Genomic DNA, 23130 nt, shown 5'->3' on the forward strand with positions numbered 1-23130 from the left:
AGATCGGGGTAGGAGTGAGCAGCAGAGAGATATAGAGAGAGGAGGACATAGAGAGAGGGAGAGAGGGACAAAGAGAGATCGAGGGAGGGACGTACACAGAGAGAGGGAGTTACATAGATTCAGAGAAAGAGAGATCGGGAGAGAGAGACATACGGAGACTTAGAGAGAGAGAGTGACATACCGAGAGAGAGAAAGACGGCTTGTGAGATTGACAGCTTCTCTTTCTCACTCACTCACATCGTCTCTACATTTCTTATTAATTCATTACCAAAAAAAAGAAGAGGATAAAGAAGACCAACAGCTTTTAAGACCGAAATTTGATACAAAATTTCACAGAGAGGGATGCTGTCTTGTTAAACTGATCAAAGGTATGTCGGAATCAACCATCTCTTTCCCCCTTTTCTATATATATACTTATATGTATATATATATATATACATTTATATATTCATATGTGTATTTGTATAGATCATCTTTGGTTTCAATCAACCCGTTTGGTAGTTTCTAACGATAAATCGGGGTTATTTTTTAATTAGATGCTTCACGATGGCAATAATAATAGTTAGAAGAAAATATTGCCATAGATGAAGTATGATAGAAAGTCCTTGCGAAGCTCGACCTACCGATATTATTAAAAGGAACACTATTAGCTATTAGTGGTGTCGACGGGTTAGTAGCCTTTTGTTAGTGTTTCTATGTGTTTATATAGAAGGACATTAGTATGCGAGTTGATATGTAATAACAGGAACATGTCCGTATAGTAGTAGTAGTAGTAGTAGTAGTGATGGTGGCAGTAGCAGGATTTAGAAATACTATATATCACCAGTGATAGTGTCGTGGTGGTGGAGGCGAGATAGAGTGTAAAATACACTCATTATATCATATCTCCTCGGGTTTATTAAGACATTAATATATTTCCCCCATTTATTATGAACGTTCTGTTATATTGCTATGCATCTATGTGTGTTTGTCTTTATATTCCCGTACATTAATTAATGTGTACGTATATATATACACACACACACACATATATATATATATATATATATATATATACACACACACACATATATATATATATATATACATACACACATATATATATACGCACACATATATATATACACACACACACACATATATATATATACATACACACACATATATCTATACACACACACAAATATATATCTATACACACACACATATATATCTATACACACACATATATATATATATATACACACATATATATATATATACACACACACAGACATATATACAGATACACATCGCATTACGTATATTTAATTAATTTTGTATTACCTCGACTGTTTTTTTATTATACACACTATATATATATATCTATAGTGTATATGTCTATATATATATGAAGTGACGTTCACATGTCATGAAAGATCACTCAATATAATGAACTAGAGTTAAATATAATTTATGTTACAATTCGGCGTTTATTCGTTTCCCCACCATCATCAAAAGGGTTTTGGTCGTCACGGTTAGGGGAGAGGAAACAGAATAAGCGCCATACATAATCTGTGTGTATTTATAACCCACATGTGTGTATGCATATATGTTTATATATATGAAATCACATGCACGTATATACACATACATATATGGGTGCAATCGTGGCTGTGTGCCTAAGAAGTTTCCTTTGCAACCACGTGGATCGGTGTTCGATCCTACTGCGCGACATCTCTCGTTAGCGTCTTCAACTATAGCCTCGATTTGACAAACTACCTTGTGAGTGTAATTTAGTAGACGGAAATTGTACACACGCAAATACCTACATAAATGTATGTGTGTGTGTTTCTGCTACACCGGTCTCAAAACCGGTGTTTTTCATGTTACGTCCCTTTATGTCGTTTCACAGCTGTACGACAAATAGCTATCGTCAAAATGCGTACTAGGCGGAGTGAGAGCGATGTTATCAACCTCCAGTTATTTGTCACAAGTCAATGGCCGAAATGTGTGTGTGTATGTATTGTTTCCACGAGTGTGTATGTATATATATATATATATATATATATATATATATATATATATATATATATATATAGACGGTCAAGTTCCCTGAGACCCTTTTCAGGGTCTCCGAGGCATGTGGAAGGTAGAGGAAAGTACAGTTTTTTCAAACTAGGAAGCTGACTAGAATTCTAGTAATAGAGTGAATTTTACTAAACACACCCAGAGGACAGGGGTAGAGTGTTGTGTGTGTCTATATATAATATATATATATAGAGAGAGAGATGCACAGATATACCTGTGCATTCATGCATATCAACTCAAACATGCATGAGTTCATCTATTGAGGTATTTGTTTACATTATAAGTCAAGAATTTTTACAACCGTTCTGTGACAGTCGTTATTTTTCATTGATATACATACATGTATATTCGTAGACTGCATCATCTCATTATCTGTTCATGGGTGAGTTATAGACAAGTCGTTTGTTATGTCAACAATTACTATATATTGTGTGGTTAAACAAGTAACCAACTGTCTTTAGTTCAACGCTGGCTGAGAAGGTGAGAGGTCACTGAAACGTCTAGGGGTCCTACAAGGGAACTCAGATATTTCATGTTTCCTTTCATCATCATCATCATCATCATCATCGTTTAACGTCCGTTCTCCATGCTAGCATGGGTTGGACGGTTCGACCGGGGATCTGGGAAGCCAGAAGGCTGCACCAGGCTCCAGTCTTATCTGGCAATGTTTCTACAGCTGGATGCCCTTCCTAATGCCAACCACTCTGTGAGTGTAGTGGGTGCTTTTTACATGCCACCTGCACAGGTGCCAGGCGAGGCTGGCAACGGCCACGGTCGGATTGGTGTATTTTATGTGCCACCGGCATCGGCCACGAGTCGGATAGTGCTTTTTATGTAGTATATTTGTGTGTTATTCTTCCTGTTTGTGTAATTCACAAGGACGTAAATTCACAGTGTCAACAGTCTTTTGGGCTGTTTTGCTCTTTCAGTGATTAACTCTTTAGCATTTGAACTGACCAGATTCAGCCTCTCACACGTACTCTACAATGTCATTCTAAAAATGAACAATCACTCCACTGAAATCTCAAAGCCACAAGACAATGCATGGTTAATTCAAAACAATGTGAATAAAGATTGCATTTGACAGAGTAATCTGAATGCTGAAGGGTCAGCTGTCTCATTTCAATAAACCAAAATAGTACTGCATAGGTTCATCATCATCATCATCATCGTTTAACGTCCGTTCTCCATGCTATCATGGGTTGGACGGTTCGACCGGGGATCTGGGAAGCCAGAAGGCTGCACCAGGCTCCAGTCTTATCTGGCAATGTTTCTACAGCTGGATGCCCTTCCTAACGCCAACCACTCCGTGAGTGTAGTGGGTGCTTTTTACGTGCCACCTGTCATAATCATCATTTTTAATGTCTACTTTTCTATGCCTATATGAATTGGACAGGGTTTTATTGAGGCAGATTTTCCTACACTTGGGTGCCCTTCCTGTTGCCAAACCTTATCTGTTTTGTAGCAAAGTAATATTTCCCTAAGGCCAGACATGTTTACTTAGAATATTGGAATTGAATGACACTGCTTGTATGAAGGTGACACTCATTTACGACAATCACCTAATGTGATGATAAGAAGATGCAAAACATACTCTGATGCGTACGCACACACAAGCTCTTTTCAATTTCCATCTATCAGATCTACTGATGAGGTTTTGGTTGGCCTAGGGCTGTAGGAGAAGATATTTGCCTTAGGTGCCATGTGAACATGGAAAAGTGAACACTAAAAATCCTGAAGATGAAGTGTGTGTATTTGTGTATTTCTCAACAGACACGGTTGTGTGGTAAGAAGCTTACAAAAGAACAATGTTTTAGAGAAGCAAAGATTGGCGGGCGTCTTTAGCCTTCTCTCATTAATATCATCCTGTTCATCATTCATCTCATCTCATTAATGTCTGTGTCCAGCCCGTAGCTTCTCCATCTGTGTATGGCTTTCATAGCTAATATAATGAAATAAAGAAGCTTACTTTCCAACCACATGGTTTCAGGTTCAATCCACTGCATGGCACCTTGGGCAAGTGTCTTCTATAGCCTTGGCCTGACCAAAGCCTTGTGAATGGATTTAGTAGATGGAAACTGAAAGAAATCCATTGTGTGTGTCTGTCTGTCCCCCACCACCACTTGACAACCGGTGTTGCTGTGTTTATGTCCCCATGGCTTAGTGGTTCAGCAAAAGAGATCAGTAGAATAAGTACTAGGCTTTAGAGAAAAAAAAGCACTGGGGTCAGTCCATATGACTAAAAATTCTTCAAAGTGGTGCACCACAGCCTAATGACTGAAACGTAAAAAAACATTCCTCTTTATCATTACTCATCTTCACGGATATCATAATTCACTTAGTGATACATGAGATAAAATATTTACGAGTGAGAAATGTGGATGGAAAATATGTCAGCTGGAAAATGATATTAAGTTATGTGCATGTTCAGCAAAAATAGAATTATATATAGAATCATCATCATGATTTAATGTCCAACATACAATGCTGGGATGGGTTGGGTGACTCAACAAGCTCTGACAAGTCAGGGGATTGTGTTGTGCTCCAGTGTCTACTTTGACATGGTTTCTGCAACTGGATACCCTTCTGAATGCCAACCACTTTATGGATTATATAATGTGTCCACTTATAAAGTTACACCAACACTAGTGAAAATCATTACTAATTGGGAAGGAGTATAGCAGAGAACACAGGAGAGGTAAAGGGTTATTGAGAGAGGAGGGGGTTGAATGGAAAGGTGATAGGGTGAGTTGTTTAGGGAGAGATCTTAGGCTATTCTGCATTATGAGGGCGAGTATGGACAGATAGTGTAATGAGAAAGGGGACAGGTTGGGTGCAATAGACTGGAGTAGAAAGGAATCCCAGGAGAGTTAATGTAGAAAAGAGAGGTGTAGTGGTTTTCAGGGTAGAACAAAGGGGTAAGATGGGTAGGGGTATTGAGAAGGTGGAAAAGTGGTGAGAGAAAATGAAGCAAAGGAAGAGGGGGTAGTAAATGAGAGCATTGATGAAGAGAGAAGCTAGTGGGGCAAAGTAGAGGTAAGGAGAAGGGCTGATGAAGAGGCAGGGAAGAAGGATGGTGAGGGAGAAGGGTAAGAAAAAATCGATGGATGATACTATAAAGGCTAGAGGGCATCCTAGAGATGTAAGGCCAGATAATGTGATGAAAGCAAACTAGGAGAGAGTATGCTGTGAGTGATGAAGAGATTGGGTCATGGAGGCAGGGGTGTAAGGTGGGATTGGCAGAGCATGCACATACACACACACACACAAGGGGGTGCTGAAAAGTTCCTGGCTTTAAGGATATTGTGAAAGGTCAGGTTGGAGGCCCAGCCTTCCAAGTTCTTTTACAGGGCTTAGAAAAACTGAAGGACCGCTGCAATAAGTGTGTGAATCTGAGAGGGGAATGTGTTGGATAAAACCATAATTAACTGATCCTCCTGTATTTTCTTTTACCCAGAGCCAGGAACTTTTCAGCACCCCTTCGTAAGTTGATCCAAGAATATTTAGGCCTTTGTCAGCAAGGTATAACATTCACTGTAAAGCTATCAGGAACAAAAGAATGCATAGATTATGGTATTAGTTTAATGCTGTTAGGAAGGAATAAGAAGTAAGAAGTTCAATGTTCATCCATCTTCCTTCAACCATATAAGCCACTTATTCACAAAATGTATATTTTTTTTTGTGTTTTTTCTCATCTTTTTTTATCAAAGGATTATTGTCTGAAATATCAAACAGTTCTTGTTTTCTGTTTTCCCTCTGTTGCAACCTTAAGTTGATATTAATATAGTGTTCAATAGGCACGGGCATGGCTGTGGGCTTAAGAAGTCTGTTTCCCAACAACATGGTTTCAGGTTCTCTTCCACTGTGTGGCACCATGGGCAAGTGTCTTCTACTATAGTCCTGGGCCAACCAGAGCCTTGTGAGTGAATTTGGTAGATGGAAACTGAAAGAAGCCAGTTGTGTGCATGTATGTACATATAAACATATGTGTATGTGTGTACCTATGTTTGTCTCCTTGTCTTGACATTGTGTGATACTCGTAAATGAATAACACAGTGTCGTTTATTTCCAGTATTCTGCAAAAACATGTCTGGCCTTGGGGCTTGCTTGAAAACAACTGTTGGTGGCAAAAAGGGCACACAGCCATAAAACATCTCCCTTGGTAAACTCTGTCCAATTCATGGAGGCATGACAAAGTGGACATTGCTACAATTATTATGATGATGATCACTTTGTGTTTTTTGTTTCATATTCTTGACACCTTTCCACTAATAATGATAATCATCCTTCAGTTTTTCCATCTGCTTTAGAGTTCGCCCACTCAGCACTTTTGTTACGATATTTCTGTTGAAATACTCTGCTTTTGTTGCAGTTAATTTTGAAAGTAATGAAGAATTTATCAAAATAACTTTGTCATTATTAAGCTTCATGTTTGGAACGTAACTTTACTTGATAGCAGCTTTTAATTTAGATCATTTTCACCGTCATTATTTTAACGACTGCTCTTCAATGCTTACGTGTGTTGGACAGAGTTTATTGAGGCAGATTTTCTACAGCTGGATGCTCTTCCTTACCTGTTTCCAAGCAACGTAATATTTCCCCATGACTGAATGCATTTTTGCAGAATATTGGAGAGGAATGACATTCATATACATCAGTCACTTGATGTCAAGACAAACACACACACACACACAAATGGTTATTTTCATTTTCTGGTCTAGTTAGGCCCATGGCTGTAGTAGATAACACTTGCCCCTTGTGCTACATGGTGGGAATGAACATGAAACCATGTAGCTGGAAAGCATGATTCTTAACCACTTTGAAATGGAATTTGTATCCTAGAATGAGAAGTGGTCTCAAGTGGGTTGATATAAAAAGGATTAATGTATTTTCCTCTCCTAACAAACCTAGTTTCACACTACTCTCTCTTCACCATTGGCTTTGTGTTTTTTGTATTCAGTGCATTTCTGGTTTTATCTCAGTGCCTGGTCCCTGGTTTTATTTTGATCGGATCAAACCTTGTTTTGGACTCTTGCAGATAGATGCAAGCTTAGTTGTGTGGTTGAGAAGCTTACTTTACTACCACAGGATTTCAAGTTCAGTCCCACTGCATGGCACCTTGGGCAAATGTCTTCTACTATAGCCCCAGGCCAATCATTCCCTTGTGAATGAATTTCGTAGATGAGTACCATGTAAGAGTCTATCATTTGTGTGTGTGTGCGCACACACATATTATCATCATATCATCGTTTAACATCTGCTTTCCATGCTGGCATAGGTTGGATGGTTTGACTGAGGAGTGGCAAGCCAGGAAGCTGCACCAGGATCCAATCTGATCTGGCAAGGTTTTTACAGCTGGATGCCCTTCCTAATGCCAACCTCTCCGAGAGTGTAGAGGGCACTTTTTATGTGCCACCAGCATGGGAGCCAGTCAGGCAGTACTGGCATTGACCCCGTTCAGATGGTGGGCTGCTTCACAACTGGTGTTGGTTTGTTTTACACCCCACCCCTAATAACTTACTATTCTGCAAAAGAGATCAAAAGAGTAAATAACACCCTTAAAAAGAAATAAGAACAGGGGTCTATTTGCTCAACTAAACCCTTCTGGCAAGTGCTCCAGCATAGCCACAGTCAAATGACTGAAACAAGAAAGAAGATACTTCTGAGCTATTTATTGCTTATCAAGATTCTTGAAACACCACTTTGACAATACAGTCAAAACAGCTGGTCATATGCGTCTTTTTGCTGCTGTCACAACCACCCTGTAATTCAATAGCCTACCTTCCTTCTTATTTATAGTTGACATTGTTCTGATACATTTGAGAGATGTTCTGAGCATCATGTGGCACTTCAGTTCTTATATTTGCAGGTGTGGCTGTATGATTAAGAAGCTTGCTTCCCAATCACATGGTTTTGGGTTCAGTTCCACTGCATGACACCTTGGGCAAGTGCCTTCTACTATAGCCTTGGGTTGACTAAAGTTTTGTGAGTTTGATTTGGCAGACAGAAACTGAAAGAAACCTTATCACACATACATACTTATCATCCTCTGTTTTCCATGTTGGCATGGGTTAGACAGTTTGACCAGAGTTGGTATGGCAAGAAACTGCACTGAGCTCCAATGTCTGTTCTGACATGGTTTCTAATGCTGGATGCCCTTCCTAACACCAACCACTCCAACTGGATGCTTTAATCTGGCACTAGCACCGATATCAATTCTGCTGTGGCAGATGGATCTTCTCGAGTACAGCAATGCGCCAGGTGTTTCGCTTCTTAGTCATCTTCTTTTTAATGCTCAGTGTTTTAAGATCAGCCTTCAATACTTCAGCTCATGCCTTCCTGGGTCACCCTCTTATATGATTAATAGCAACAGAAGCAGTATGAATGCCAAAACGCAATCTTTATATCCAGCTTAACATGAATGTTGTGTTAGAACACGGAATACTGCATTATTTACCTTGAGAAGCCCTCTCATGGATTTGTGGTTAATGAAACTACTCTATATTTATATCATTGTCAGATAAGCACCATCTAGTCCCTTTAATGTTGACTGTTGGAAGAAAGAGTATTTGGTCCCATAGTATTTATTTTATTCTTTTACTTGTTTCAGTCATTTGACTGCAGCCAATCAATCCCCAAACTTATTTCTTGTAAGCCTAGTACTTATTCTATCGGTCCAAACTGCTAAGTTACAAGGACATAAACACACCAGCATCGGTTGTCAAGTGATGGTGGGGGAGACAAACGGACAAACATATACATATGTGTGTGTGTATATATATATATATATAAATTTGCACGAAGTGTAATGATGCTTAAAAAGTCTTCACCTGCTAGAAATAAGAGCTAAAGTCTTAAATTAAGACTTTAGCTCTTATTTCTAGCAGGTAAATGCTTTTTAAGCATCATTACGCTTCATGCAAATTTACAATTCATAGCTATATAATGGTATTGTGCCTGCAATCCTCAGATGATATTAACAGTAGAGACATCTTATTTCAAATCTTAGTGTTTGAATGTTTTGCTTATATATATATTATATATATTTATATTTATGTATACATCAGACTTCTTTCAGTTTCCATCTACCCAATCCACTCACAGGGCTTTGGTTGGCCCAAGGCTATAATAGAAGACACTTGCCCAAGGTGCCATGCAGTGGGACTGAACCTGGAACCATGTGGTTGGAAAGCAAGCTTCAAACCGCAGCCATGTCTGCGCCTATGGTGAAGTCAGTCTCTTGCTACTTGGTGTTTCACCTGTAGGTGCATGGGGGTCTTCAGGCAAGTTACAACTTATTCTAGATGTGTGTGTGTGTGTACATATATATGTATATGGACGTGAGTGTGCATTTTTCCGTCTCCTTGTTTTGACATCATGTGATTGTTGTAAAAGAAAGTCGTTCATTGCCAGTATTCTGCAAACGACATGTCTGACCACTAGGAAATATTACCTTATTTGGAAACGGGATGTTTTGATATTGTTTTTACTGTTGCTGTTTAAGTCCAGGTCACTTCCGATTGAGCAGACCTCTGATCAAAAGCATTCCAGCCATGACCATACTATTTAGTTTGAGGTAAATTTTTCCATGGCTGGCTGCCCTTTTTGTCACTGATGCTCACCTATTCCCAAGCAAGGTTTATATTTCCTCATGGCCTGATGTACCATGTTCAGTAATTTGGTGGGCTCTGGGGAAACTAGGTGTTGATGAATGGCATGTGCAGGCAGTTCAAGCTATGTATGATGATGCAGTATGGTAAATTACTCTTGTAATGAATTTAGCATGAAAGTAAGAGTCTATCGAGGTTCATTCCTCAGTTCCCTCATTCATTGTGGTCCTACAAGCCATCATAGAAAAGCTGAGAACTGGCTGTCCATGCTGATGATCTAGATCTCATACCCAAGTCTATAGGGGAATTAAAAAAGGAATTTTAGGGATGGAAGCTAAACCTAGAATAGAGAGGCCTTATGGTAAATCCAACAAAGGCAAAGGTTTTTTAATAAGTAGGAAATAAGAGTGGGACCCTGGTACCTTCAGGAGGATGGCCTTACTCAGTATGCAGAAAAGGGGTAGGTATATGCTGTACCATATCATCTTTACTACTCCTGCTACTTGCCCCCTCACTCTCACTTCTGCACCCCTCTAACTTTCCCAGCTCAATTGTTCCTTCATCTTACAAACTGCCCACCCAGCCACCTACTACTACTCAGCTTGTGCCCCCTGCCTTCACCTGGGCACTTCATTGCTATTATTTATCTTGTGCTGCTCCTACTGATCATTCTCTCTCTCTTTCTCTCTCTCTCTCTCTCTCTCTCTCAACATGCAGATCCCTTCACAAAAACTTGCTCTATCCCACCCTCATAGTAATCACTTTGTCCTCTTGCATGAAACTGCCCCTCACCATCTCCCCCAGGGTTTGTAATCCTGCGAACTGCATGGTAGCCTTAATAGTGCAAGTGACATAAAAACAACAAAAAAAAACACCCAGTCCATTCTGTAATACAGTTGGTATCAAGAAAGGTATCCAGCTGTAGGAGCCATGCCAAAGCAGATACTGGAGTGCAGTGCAGTCCATGGACACATTTGAATCCATGTCAGCATGAAACTTGATGATAAATAGACACACACACACACAAACACAGATGTGTGTATGTACAAAAGCATCTCACATATAGCTTTAATCTATCCCTAACAATTATTATAATCTCCCTTAATAACAACTATTAATCTTGTGATCATACAGTCATTTAACATTTGCCTATTTCAGTAATTCAGTCGCTAAATTTTTGTGAGGTTGAAATTTAAACTGACAACTGAGAATGAATAATAATAATAATAATAATAGTAAATAAAGATAGTTCCAGGTTTAAAATGTTTCTACTGCTGCTTAACTCTGCCTCTCCCTCTTTCTTTTTAAGCATATGGTCTATATCTCTTTGTATATATTTACAAACACACACACATGTATTTCTCTACACAAACAATACTACATATTTTCTTACCTGCTCATGAACACACCTTTCTTTCCCTGTGCACATACCTGTGTGAAGAGGTAACAACTATACAAGCCTAACACAAAAGGTTTAATGTGCTGTGTACACACATATTGTCTAGTCTGTTGTTTTTTTTGCTCTGGTTTTTAATTTAGTTCACTGAAAAGTGGGTGCTGCTTGTAAGTATTTCCCTGTTTAGATTAGAGAAGTGAACACAAGTTAATGGTCGACTTGTATCCTATTTATATGAAGGTAGAAAATTCTAGAGTTGTAGGTCTGTGAGGTGAAAAGACTGAACAAAGGGCAGGTTGACATGTGGTAGTTGAAAGGGTGCTGCATCAGATGGATTTAATCAGGGTGGTCTGTGACTTCCTGGTTCAGAATAGCTTAAAGCTTTTGTTATATTTGCTTGTGTGTGTGTGTGGTGACTAGGATATGAATGCAACTTCAGGTGTGTGTGTGTGTGTGTGTGATATAAACACAAACTTTATAAGTAGTAATATTGTATTGAAGATTAAACACGAAAGTAATGGGAGTAAGTGTGGTGAATGGGATACCAGCACGAAGCTTCTGAAGTATGTACACTGTACATAGATTAAATTTGATCTTCTGGCATGGCAGAAAGGAACCTCTGTGTGGTCACTCAACCTGCTAACAATAACAAACAGATCTCCAACAAATCACATGTTGCTGTGTTACAATTAGAAAACAGACGTTTTAGATAATAGGTCTACTTACTGAGGATTGACCTGGGGTTAAACAACAGCCTATGTGTTAATCAAAATAATTTATGAATCTTATGAACATGTGTATCATTTGTAGTTGGTCACTGTCTGTCCTTAAAGAGGGCAGAAATTTTTGTCTTTAATCCTTTTTCCTCTTCGCAGCCCTCTCTTTCTACACCCTCATTGAACTGGCACATCATATTTAATGACAGTGTCGGCCTCTATATACACACACATAGTCTGATGAAGGCTAGCAAGTCAAAACTTCAAAGTCACAGTCAATCCCCTTGTTAAAGTTTCATAAATAGATTCTCTACTAAAAGCATGGAGTCATCCTTCAGTTTAATGTTGAACTGTTTTTATATATAACTTGATGTTAAAAAATAACTTTAACAAATATATATGTGAGTGTACATTTATATGTATATGTGTGTATGAATATATGTATGTACGTATATGTATATGTGTGTATATATGTATGTATATGTCTGTATTTATTTATATGTATGTATATGTGTGTATTTATTTATATATATGTATATGTGTGTATTTATTTATATATATGTATGTGTGTATTTATATATATGTATGTGTGTATTTATATATATGTATGTGTGTATTTATATATATGTATATGTGTGTATTTATATATATGTATGTGTGTATTTATATATATGTATGTGTATATATGTATGTGTTTATATGTATCTGTATGTGTGTATATATATATATATATATGTGTGTGTGTGTATCTATATGTGTATATATATCTTTGTGTTCGTGTGTGTGTGTGTATACATACACACCAGAGAACAGTTGGACTTCTCTCTTTGTGCAGTGTTTATTCTTGAGATTGTTTATTTTTGTCTTCCTCAACTTCAGCAATGTCTTTTGTGGAGGAGGGATGAATGTTGGTGTGGTAGTAGTGGCTGAGACAAAGGTTCAAATTGAACCACCTGCTCTTTGGCAGGGCAGATTGTAGGGAGATGAATAAAATAAAATATTGTGTTAGTAACCAACCATCCCTCCTATTGTTGCTGTTTGTTGTTGTTTCCTTGCTTTCCCCTCCTTGTACATCCTCCCATATCTCTTCTTTTCTTTCCTTGCAGTCATTGCCCTACCATCCATCCATCCATTCCAAAAGTAGTAAACACATTTACCAGGAGAAATATATTTATATTATACTTCCAGTCACCTGCCACCCTACTCAGCATCTACCATCTTTCTGCTTTATCATCTTAGCCTTTGGCTAGAGTAATACTTCATTATTATTATTATTCTGCTACGGTCGACTTTGCCTTTTATCAATAAAGTACCAGTGAAACACTGGGGGGGGGGGGGCAATGTAATCATCAAGTCCCCTCCCCACAAATTTGAGATCTTGTGCCTTCAGTTGATAAGATTATTATTATCATTATTATTATTATTCTGCCAAAGTCAACTTTGCCTTTCATCCTCTCGGGGTTGATAAATTAAGTACTGAGGTCAATGTAATTGCCTATCCCTCTCCCCCCAAATGTCAGGCCTTGTACTTTTAGTAGAAAGGATTATTATTATTATGATGCATGTGGTCTTCCATCTTTATGTTCTGAGCTCAAATTTGCCTTTCATCCTTTCGGGGTCGATAAGATAAGCACCAGCCGAACACTGGGATTGATGTAATTGATTTACTCCCTCCTCTGAAATTGGTTGCCCTGTACCCAGATTTAAAACCTTAATTAATGCATATGTTACATTCTGTTGGCTAGCATCATCGTCAAACATCCACTTTTCTTTGTCAATCTCTTTTGCCAAACCACTAACTTATGGGGACATTACCAAACCAAATACCATTTGTCAAATAATGGTGAGAGGGGCAAACACAAAGGTGCGTGTGTACGTGCACACACACACACACACACCTCTTCCACACTGTTTCTGTCTGCCAAATGCACTTACCCCAAAGTGATGTACAGTGGGACTGAACCCAAAACCACAAAACCATAGTTGCAAAGCAGGTTTCTTAACCATCTTTTTAGGGTTGATAAATGTAAGTCGATGTAATTGATTTGCCCCCTCCTCCAAAATTTCAGGCCTTGTGCCTTTGGCAGAAAGGGTTATTATTATTATTATTAATAATAATAATAATAAATTTGATTCCAAAAAAAGTAACAACTACTTGAATTTCTTCAATTTCTTTATTACTATGGCAACTATGTTTCTGCTGTCGCCATCTCTTGTGGTAATTATACATCCAAGTTTACAGAAATTACCAGTAACTGGGGTGTTTTTTTTTCTTCTTTTTTGCTTGTTTTAAACATTTTGTGGTCTTCGTTGTATGAGTCGTCATCATAGATAACTATTCTTGTACATCTTTTATTGTATGAGGTGTCCTCACTAATTCTTTTATATTTGGCTCATCTAAAGCCCTGATTTCCTGTCAGTCTGCCAGAGATCCCACAGCATCTTTGCATATGAGCAATAATTGAATGACTGAGAACATTACATTAAGTTCTTGCCAACTTCCTTCATATTGAACTTGGCCATTTCCCAGGTGGTAACTGGTTTTTGTACTCCTCGTTACTGTCTAGTACTGTGGACTGGCTACTAATTAGTATTATGCTTACATTACTAATTAGTATTGCGGTGTCGTAACTAACCCCTTTGCTACCAGAAAGCCATCACTACTAGCTGGCCCTCAACTACCTGATATACTGTTTAATTACAGGTTGATAGTGTGATAAGAGTGTAGGAGTCTTCTGTTATTATGCCATTCACATCTTGGATCACACATGACCGATTAGGTTGTCAGATGTTGTTACACATCATTGGTCACAATGCAGATTTGCATCGTTTTAGCCTTCAAATGATGCCACCCTGCTGGCTAGGCTAACAGGCCGACATTCCCCCACTAATCGAAAGCGGGGAACTGGAGCAATGTGAAATGAAGTGTTTTGCTCAAAAACACAATATGCCGCCCACTCGGGGAATTGAACCTACAATCTGGCAATAGTGAGTGTAGCAGCCTAACCACTAGGCCATGCACCTTCACACTTGTTGGATACTTTATAAAAATAATAGATCAGCCCATGCCAGTGCTTGACTGGTTCTTCATTTCATCAAATGCAGAAACATAAGTGAAGTTGACTTTAGCTGGTTTTGAACTCAGAATGGAAAGGCCTATAAAACATACGTGTTAAAACTGCAGGTTTTAACATGTTAGCTGCCACATTTTACTGCTGGTGGTTCATTGCAAACTTCACACAACCATCATATGCACAACCGGTGGTACATTTTTGTAATGTGAGAAAATATCTTATTTTGTATCTTTGTCATGGTTTCGAGGTTATTTAAATAACATAAATGCTAAATATTAAAATTTAATTATAAAATAGTGTAAAAATGCAAAAATAAAATTTCCTTGTAATTTAACAGTGTAACCAGAAAATATGTAGTATCACCAATAAGTTCCAGTAACAGGCCATGGCAGTTAATATATTGATGAATTTTTCTTGGTTTAGCCCTGTTGTTACCATATTTATGCTGAAATATACTCCCCTTCTTTCAATTAATTTTAAAAATAAAAAAAAAATTAAAATTTTGCTGCTATTAAGCTGGGGTTTGAAATATAAACTAACAAAATTTTGTTGGATGGTTTTAATTTAGAGCACTTTAAGACTGGAAATTTCTATCATAAAATGAAGTACTGCTTCAGGTGGGTTGGTGTCAAAAGGGCCAAATAGTACTGTTGTTTTATTACTAATTAGTACCATGGTCTTGTTACTGCTTAGTACTAGGGCCACATTACTAATTAACCCTTTCGTGTTCAGATTCTCTGTCAAAGTATTCATGTCATTTTGGAGTAATCATGCATTATTTCATAGCTTTGAGATTTTGATGATGTGATTGTTTATTTTTACAATGACACTATAAAGTAAAAGACCAGATCTAACCAGTTTGAAGATAAAACAAGTAGAATATTTTGGCCTGATATGACTGGTTTAAATGCTAAAGGATTAATGCTATTGCTTTGATATTGTTTTTAATAATTATTGATGTCAGTTTGTTTGACTAAACCCTTCAAGGCAGTGCCCCAGCATGGCCACAGTCCAATGACTAAAACAAATAAAAGACAAAAAATAAATTTTAAAAATGTTTTGTTTTGTGTAACAGGAACGTCCAGTCTTCAAAACACAGAAATCCAAAAGTTGTTTTAAAAATAAATCAGAAATAGAATTTTAAAATGTAAACAAATTACAGCAATGTACATAATTTGATTATTTGAAATCATTTGTTTATTCATTCCAGTAACCCAAGGAAACCAGATTTAGATTTTTGTATTCCCTTTTATTGCTGGTCCAGTTTTAATGATGCAGATTTCATCAATTCTTACTCTTTCATCATCATCATCATCTTCATTTTAACATTCACTTTTTTCATGCTTGCATGGGTTTGACAGAATTTGTTGAACCCTGTTTTTCTATGGCCAGGTGCCCTTCCTGTCGAAGACATCACTTCTCATATTCACCCCTTCCAAGTTCTTCCAAAGTCTTCCTTTAACCAACCCCAAATAAAGAAGTCACCGGGTGTTAAGTTGGGACTTCTGGCTGGCCACTCATGCAGACAACAATGACCCATCCATCTCCTAGGGAAGCAGGTTTTCAGTCATGTGTGAATGACATGAACAATGCAATTAAAGAATAAATTCTCATACCTCAAAAAAACAAACACAAAAACAAAATTTGAGAAAAAAATTACAATTAATAAATAATTTCTAAGTATTTTAAAATTGGGAGTTACTTTTCAATCACCCTGTATATGCAATTCACTCATAAACATTCATACACTCCCACCCTGTCCTTTCTCTATCTCTTTCTTTCCTCTTTCCTTCTCTCTCTTCTCTATCACTCTCCTCTCTCTCTCTCTCTCTCTCTTGTGTGTTGTCTCCCCAGCCACAGTTGTCCTTCATGACCAGTCACAAGGAATCGATGTTTGTGATGTAATGTAAGAAATCAATACGTGTGTATTTGTATATTTTGTTGCTATATCCTGTTTGTTATTTACTGGTTTCAGTTATTGAACTGTGGCCATGCTGGGACATCACTTTCTTTTGTTTCATTGATGATATCAACCTCGATGCTTATTTTATCTTTATTTTCAAATGGCTAAATTATGGGCCATGAAGTGGCCCAACATTGCTGCAGTCCTCTGGCTTGCCAGCCCTTGTCAAGCTGTCAAACCCATGCCATCATGGAAAACAGACATTAAATGAGGATGATTATATATATATATATATATTCATATAGGTGCAGGAGTGGCTGTGTGGTAAGTAGCTTGCTTACCAACCACATGGTTCCGGGTTCAGTCCCACTGCATGGCACCTTGGGCAAGTGTCTTCTACTATAGCCTCGGGCCGACCAAAGCCTTGTGAGTAGAAACTGAAAGAAGCCTGTCGTATATATGCATATATATGCATATATATGCATATATATGCGTGTGTGTTTGTGTGTCTGTGTTTGTCCCCCTAGCATTGCTTGACAACCGATGCTGGTGTGTTTATGTCCCCATCACTTAGCAGTTCGGCAAAAGAGCCCGATAGAATAAGTACTGGGCTTACGAAGAATAAGTCCCGGGGTCAAGTTGCTCGACTAAAGGCGGTACTCCAGCATGGCTGCAGTCAAATGACTGAAACAAGTAAAAGAGTAAAGAGTAAAAGAGTATATCCAAAATCTATGTAAATACCCATTTCTTTGACTGCTTCCTTCTGAAGATAGGCCTTTGCATCTGTGATATAAAGGGTTTTCAAACTTTCTGTATTGTTAGAAGCTTTCTTATTTCTCATTTCATTCATTTTTTCTACTATTATACTACAATGCTTCTAGTGAACTACAACACACTTCATATATAGACACAAGCATGGCTTTGTGATTAAGAAGCTTGCTTACCAACCATGTGGTTTTGGGTTCAGTCCCACTATATAGCACTTTGAGCAAGTGTCTTCTACTAGAGCCCCCCATGCTAGCCAAAGCCTTTTGAGTGGATTCTGTGGAATGGAAACTGAAAGAAGCCTATCACGTGATAGTTTTAAATGAGCATCATTACCATGCAGGTGATAGTGTATATTTCCAGTATTCCTTGGGAAAACATAGCCTGACCATCAGAAATATTACCTTGCTTGGCAACCTATAAGGATTTTCTATGGTAGGATGTTCTCTCTGTAGTAGGATGTAACAGAGAGAGCATCCTGTCATAGATAATCTGCCTCAACAAATTTCATTTGACTCATAGAAGCTTGGAAAAATGGACTTTAAATTATATGATAATAAGACTTTCTTGTCAGTACATGATCTTGTTGTTATTGATATATTAAATATTCTTGTTTGGCACGTAAATTATGACGTGTTTGGTGTGCTGGTGCCTTCTGGGTAAATATGCTGTTTACTTTTTAATTTAGAAATCTAAGCTCTTATCTTTTATCTGTTTCAGTCATTAGAGTGTGGCCATGTTGGGGCAGTGCCTTGAAGAGTTTTTTTTTTTTGTTGAACTTACATTTTAAAACCTGGTATTTATTCTATTGGTCTCTTTTGCTGAACTGCTAAGTTAGAGGGATGTAAACACACCAACACCAATTGTCAGGTGGGTGGGGGGTCCATGCACATAGATATTTATAGAATGGGCTTCTTTCAGTTTCCAAATCTACTCACAAAGCCTTGGTCAGCCTGAGACTGCCACGCAGTGGAACTGAACCTGGAACCATGTGGTTGGGAAGTAAGCTTTTTACCACACAGTTATGCCTGTGCCTTAGTTCAAATTCACTCTATATTGGATACAAATGAGAGTAGGTTTGAGCAAGGAACTAAATAAGACTATATGAGGTAACATAGCAAAGGCCATAACTGGAAGGCCTTTCATTATATAGGATTACTTTGTTGGTGCTGACCTGGGGCTAAATACCAACAAACATGGTAATGTATTGCACATGACTTTGATCAGCCCAGGGCTATAGTAGAAGACAGGCCCATGGTGTCATATAGTGAGGCTGAACCTAAAACTAAGTAGTTTAGAAGCAAAATTCTTAACCACTGTTATATTATCTGTTCTGTGTTATCTTCACAAGTTAATTTATCTGTCACTTAGTGCTAGCAAGATAATTTACAATACTAAAGTCCAACATAACAAGTTGTCCCACCTTAGTATGATGTTTGTAGCCAGAATTAACCCTATATATATATATATATATTTCACTTTCCTTCCGTTAAGTGTAATGTTATTTCTCCTTGGAAACATCTTTTCTGTGGCTATACTAGTAACGGAGCTATTTTTAGCACTAGAGTTATCCACATAGTGGTAACTCTCTTATAATTTATGTATAAATTTGTATTATCTCCCTAGTTTTATGTGCTAAGCCACTTGGTGTTAAATTGATGGTGTTATTAAATTAATATCAAATTTTTCACCCTCATTTATAAATATATATATATATACTCTTTACTCTTTTACTTGTTTCAGTCATTTGACTGCGGCCATGCTGGAGCACCGCCTTTAAACGAGCAACTCGACCCCGGAACTTATTCTATTGTAAACCCAGTACTTATTCTATCGGTCTCTTTTGCCGAACCGCTAAGTGACGGGGACGCAAACACACCAGCATCGGTTGTCAAGCAATGCTATGGGGACAAACACAGACACACAAACACACACACGCATACATACATATATATATATACATATATACGACGGGCTTCTTTCAGTTTCCGTCTACCAAATCCACTCACAAGGCTTTGGTCGGCCCGAGGCTATAGTAGAAGACACTTGCCCAAGATGCCACGCAGTGGGACTGAACCCGGAACCATGTGGTTGGTAGACAGGCTACTTACCACACAGCCACTCATAAATACAAAGATAGAGGAAGCTGGCTTTAATTGCAAATTACAACATTTGTTTCTTTGCCAAACACCAGCTTTAAGCTGCTGAGTTTTTATTTATATGTCATTCCATAAAATTATTCTATATCTGAATGAAAATTTAGCAACTTAAAGCTGGTGCCTGGTGTAGAAACAAACGTAATTTGCAAATAAATTTTTATATTTATACCATAGCAGAGTTCCACATGTTTATCCAACCTTGGAAAAAATCTTGCTGCAAGATGGCATGTGGTAACTAGTATAGGAACTTTCAAACGCCTGTTGAGGTTGTTACCCAAATTATATTGAATACATATAGTAAGAGGAGGGATATAATATCCAGGCGGATACCGAATTTTTCTGTGTAAAATGCAGAGGCTGGTTCCTTCAGATGGTGTGTTTTTGGTAAACATGTGTTGGACAATTATTATGAATAAACTAACTGGAAATAAACAAAGTTCAAATTCTTCATTCTTGTTATTATTGATCTCAAGTATAATCAGCCGAAATTGCAAAGATAATCTGGTACTTGACTGAGGACAGAAAACTTTGAATGACCCGTCTTTGTTTTCTTTGTATCATCTAACTGGATGTTTCGTTGTCCCATTTTTGTATCACCTAAGCTGTCCAGATGTTTTGCATTCTTGTCTCATTTTAATTTTATGTGTGTACACACACACACACACACACATTGGTAAGTGGTTGTAGTTTTGTTAGTGGGGCTCTTGTTTTTCTGCCACAAACTGATGACTGATGTTAATAATGTCAAAATATCATAAACAAACATCTTCACTGTCATTGCTTTAACATTTTTTTCTCCCTTTCCACTGTTAGTATGAGTTGAACAGGTTTGTATGCAAATTTACACTCCCTGTTCATCCTATGTGATTTCCCATCATCCCCTTTTTATCTCACTCTGCCTCATCCCATCCCCTGCCGTTTTTCATCTTAACCTTATTTCCTCCTGTCTCATCCCACCTCTTCTGTTACTCAGCAAACATTGCTTGCTTCACCCCATGTGTTGAGCCTCATCTAGTCTCTACTTGTTAGACCACATTGCCCTTTCCCGGATTCTCTGACGTGTATAATCCTCCCTGTATAAGATGCTGGTACCGTGCAGGATTACTTATTCTTACCAGTTGAGTGGACATGAAATGAAGTGTTTCGCTCAAGAACATCACACATCGCCTGATCCAGGAATTGAAACCACAACCTTATTATCATGAGTCCAATACCCTAACCACTAAGTCATGCACCTCCTACTCATATTGTCTCATCACATCCTCTCCCTATCCATCCTGTGTCATCTCTCACCATATTCTGTTCCCTTTCATCTCATCCTTCCTTGTCCCATCCTTTGTCCCCCTTGCACTTCATCCCATCTCCTCTCAACTCTGAAGCCCTGATCTCTTTACTCTTTCCCTCTTGGGCTTCACTACCATTTGTCACTCAGCAAACCTTGTCCCCTTCCCATCATGTGTTCCTGTGCTAACATTTACTCTCTTTTTCTCTATTCCATAGGTGCACCTAGAATGTTGTCATTGGCTCAGGGATATGGAATCTACCTGTTCTGATCTAATGTCTACGTGGCACACCAACGTCAGTTCCACTCATGTCACCAGGACTTCTAAACTTAACAATAAGGATTACTTCAGGAAAAGAACCCACATGAATCACAACCAAAACAACAACAACAACAAAAACAATCTTTAAAAAAAATCACAGAAAAAGAAAAAAAAATAATAAAACAACTAGGATCTACAATTTAAGCCGATCAGAACCATACTACCACCAACACTTTCGTGTCGGGGGTGGTAGCAGCCCGTTGCCTACATGCAGATTTCATCGTTAACGAGACAACCGCCTGCCGTTCAGCCAAGCTTGCTGTATTGCAGCTGTCGGTACCGTGAATGTCTACTTCAGCACCATCACCACCACCACCACCACCACCACTACCACTACCATCATGCTCTTCACTCTACGAGAACTTGTACAATGGATTGGTCTGACGGCCTTTGAGATCTGGATGCACCTGATAGCGGTGTTTGTCTTCTCTATAATGGCTGCACTGAAGTACGAACGCGTGATGGATACGTCGTGGTGGATGGTGTTTGCACCCATGTTCGCCATCGACGCCATCGATGCTTACTTCATCATCATCGTGTTCATCCGAACTATAAAAGAACTGGACCTGCTACGTCCAGCCGGCATCCGACTGGTCTCATCCTTGCTAGTTGTCATGCTGATCTTTATATTCAAAACACTACTGTGCCAGAAACTAAGCCATGAAAAGATGATCTCGTGTTCTGAGATAATGATTCCCTTGTTTATACTGTTACAGATTATCATGTTTCGGGCCTGCCAAGTACACTAGCCTTTCAAATGCCACAGTCTACTGTAATATTTGTATATATATATAATGACTGGTCGAAAAAAAAAAAAAAAGAAAAAAAAATTTAGGAGTTATATATTTATATATAATAAATTTGTGAGCTTCTGTGAGTGACTGCGTTTGTATGCTTGTGTGAGTACTTGCTGTCGCATGTGTGTGGATCTCTCTCTCTCCTTTCCTTTATGCATTATAAATGTATCTATATGTATGTATATATATATATGTGTGCATGTATATATATATATATATATATATATATACATGCACACACAATTATATATGCTTATCATAAATTTAATGTAGATAGGTATATAACATGTGTATGTGTATATATATATACATATGCACACTCACATGTGTGTATATGAATATGTATATATATATATACATACACACACTCAAATGTATGTATATATATATACACACACATATACATATAATTTTGTGTGTATGTGTATATATATATACATACACACACATAAATATATACACATGTATATAATGTGGGTGGGTGTATACATACATATATATGATGTATAAAGCATATGCATATATTCCCCACTTTTTTTTTAATAATCCCATCCCCTTTTTTTATTCCTATAAAACACTGATGTTATGAAAGTTTCTAAAATATTTTTTTTTTCTGTGTGCGTGTGTGCGCATGTTTTTTTTTTTTTTGAATGGTTGTTTTTCTTTCAGCAGATCAGTGAGTTTTTTTTAAACCAAGATGGATGAATTGATGATGATGATGATGATGACAATGATGCTGATGATGATAATAATAATTCTTTGATATTTCTGATTGGTGTTTTTTTTTGTTTTGTTTGTTTTCTAAAAAAAAATTTTTTTGATGATTCACTAAAGAATTCTTCTTGTAATTAAAAAAAAAAATGGTTTCTTGTTATTTATTGCAAAGAAAGAAAGAAAAAAAGAGTCTTGCTGCTATTTTTTTGTTGTCATTGCTGTTGCTGCTGCTTTTCTTCCACTTCATTCAAGATACTGTCCATGGCAAAAAAAAAATAAATAAATGGTGGCGGGGGGGGGGCAGAGAAAGAATATATATAGG

At 37.8% G+C, this 23130-nt stretch overlaps 1 long non-coding RNA gene across 1 annotated transcript; it reads left to right on the forward strand.

The window, feature by feature from the left end:
- The first annotated feature begins 111 nt into the window (after positions 1-111).
- On the forward strand, positions 112-21412 carry LOC115222927. The gene is made up of 2 exons (XR_003882759.2): positions 112-368; positions 21194-21412. It is a non-coding gene; the product is annotated as an uncharacterized LOC115222927 (long non-coding RNA).
- Positions 21413-23130: the final 1718 nt, after the last annotated feature.

The sequence above is a fragment of the Octopus sinensis genome, linkage group LG21 (assembly GCF_006345805.1).
Source record: "Octopus sinensis linkage group LG21, ASM634580v1, whole genome shotgun sequence".
NCBI classification, from domain to species: Eukaryota; Metazoa; Mollusca; class Cephalopoda; order Octopoda; family Octopodidae; genus Octopus; species Octopus sinensis.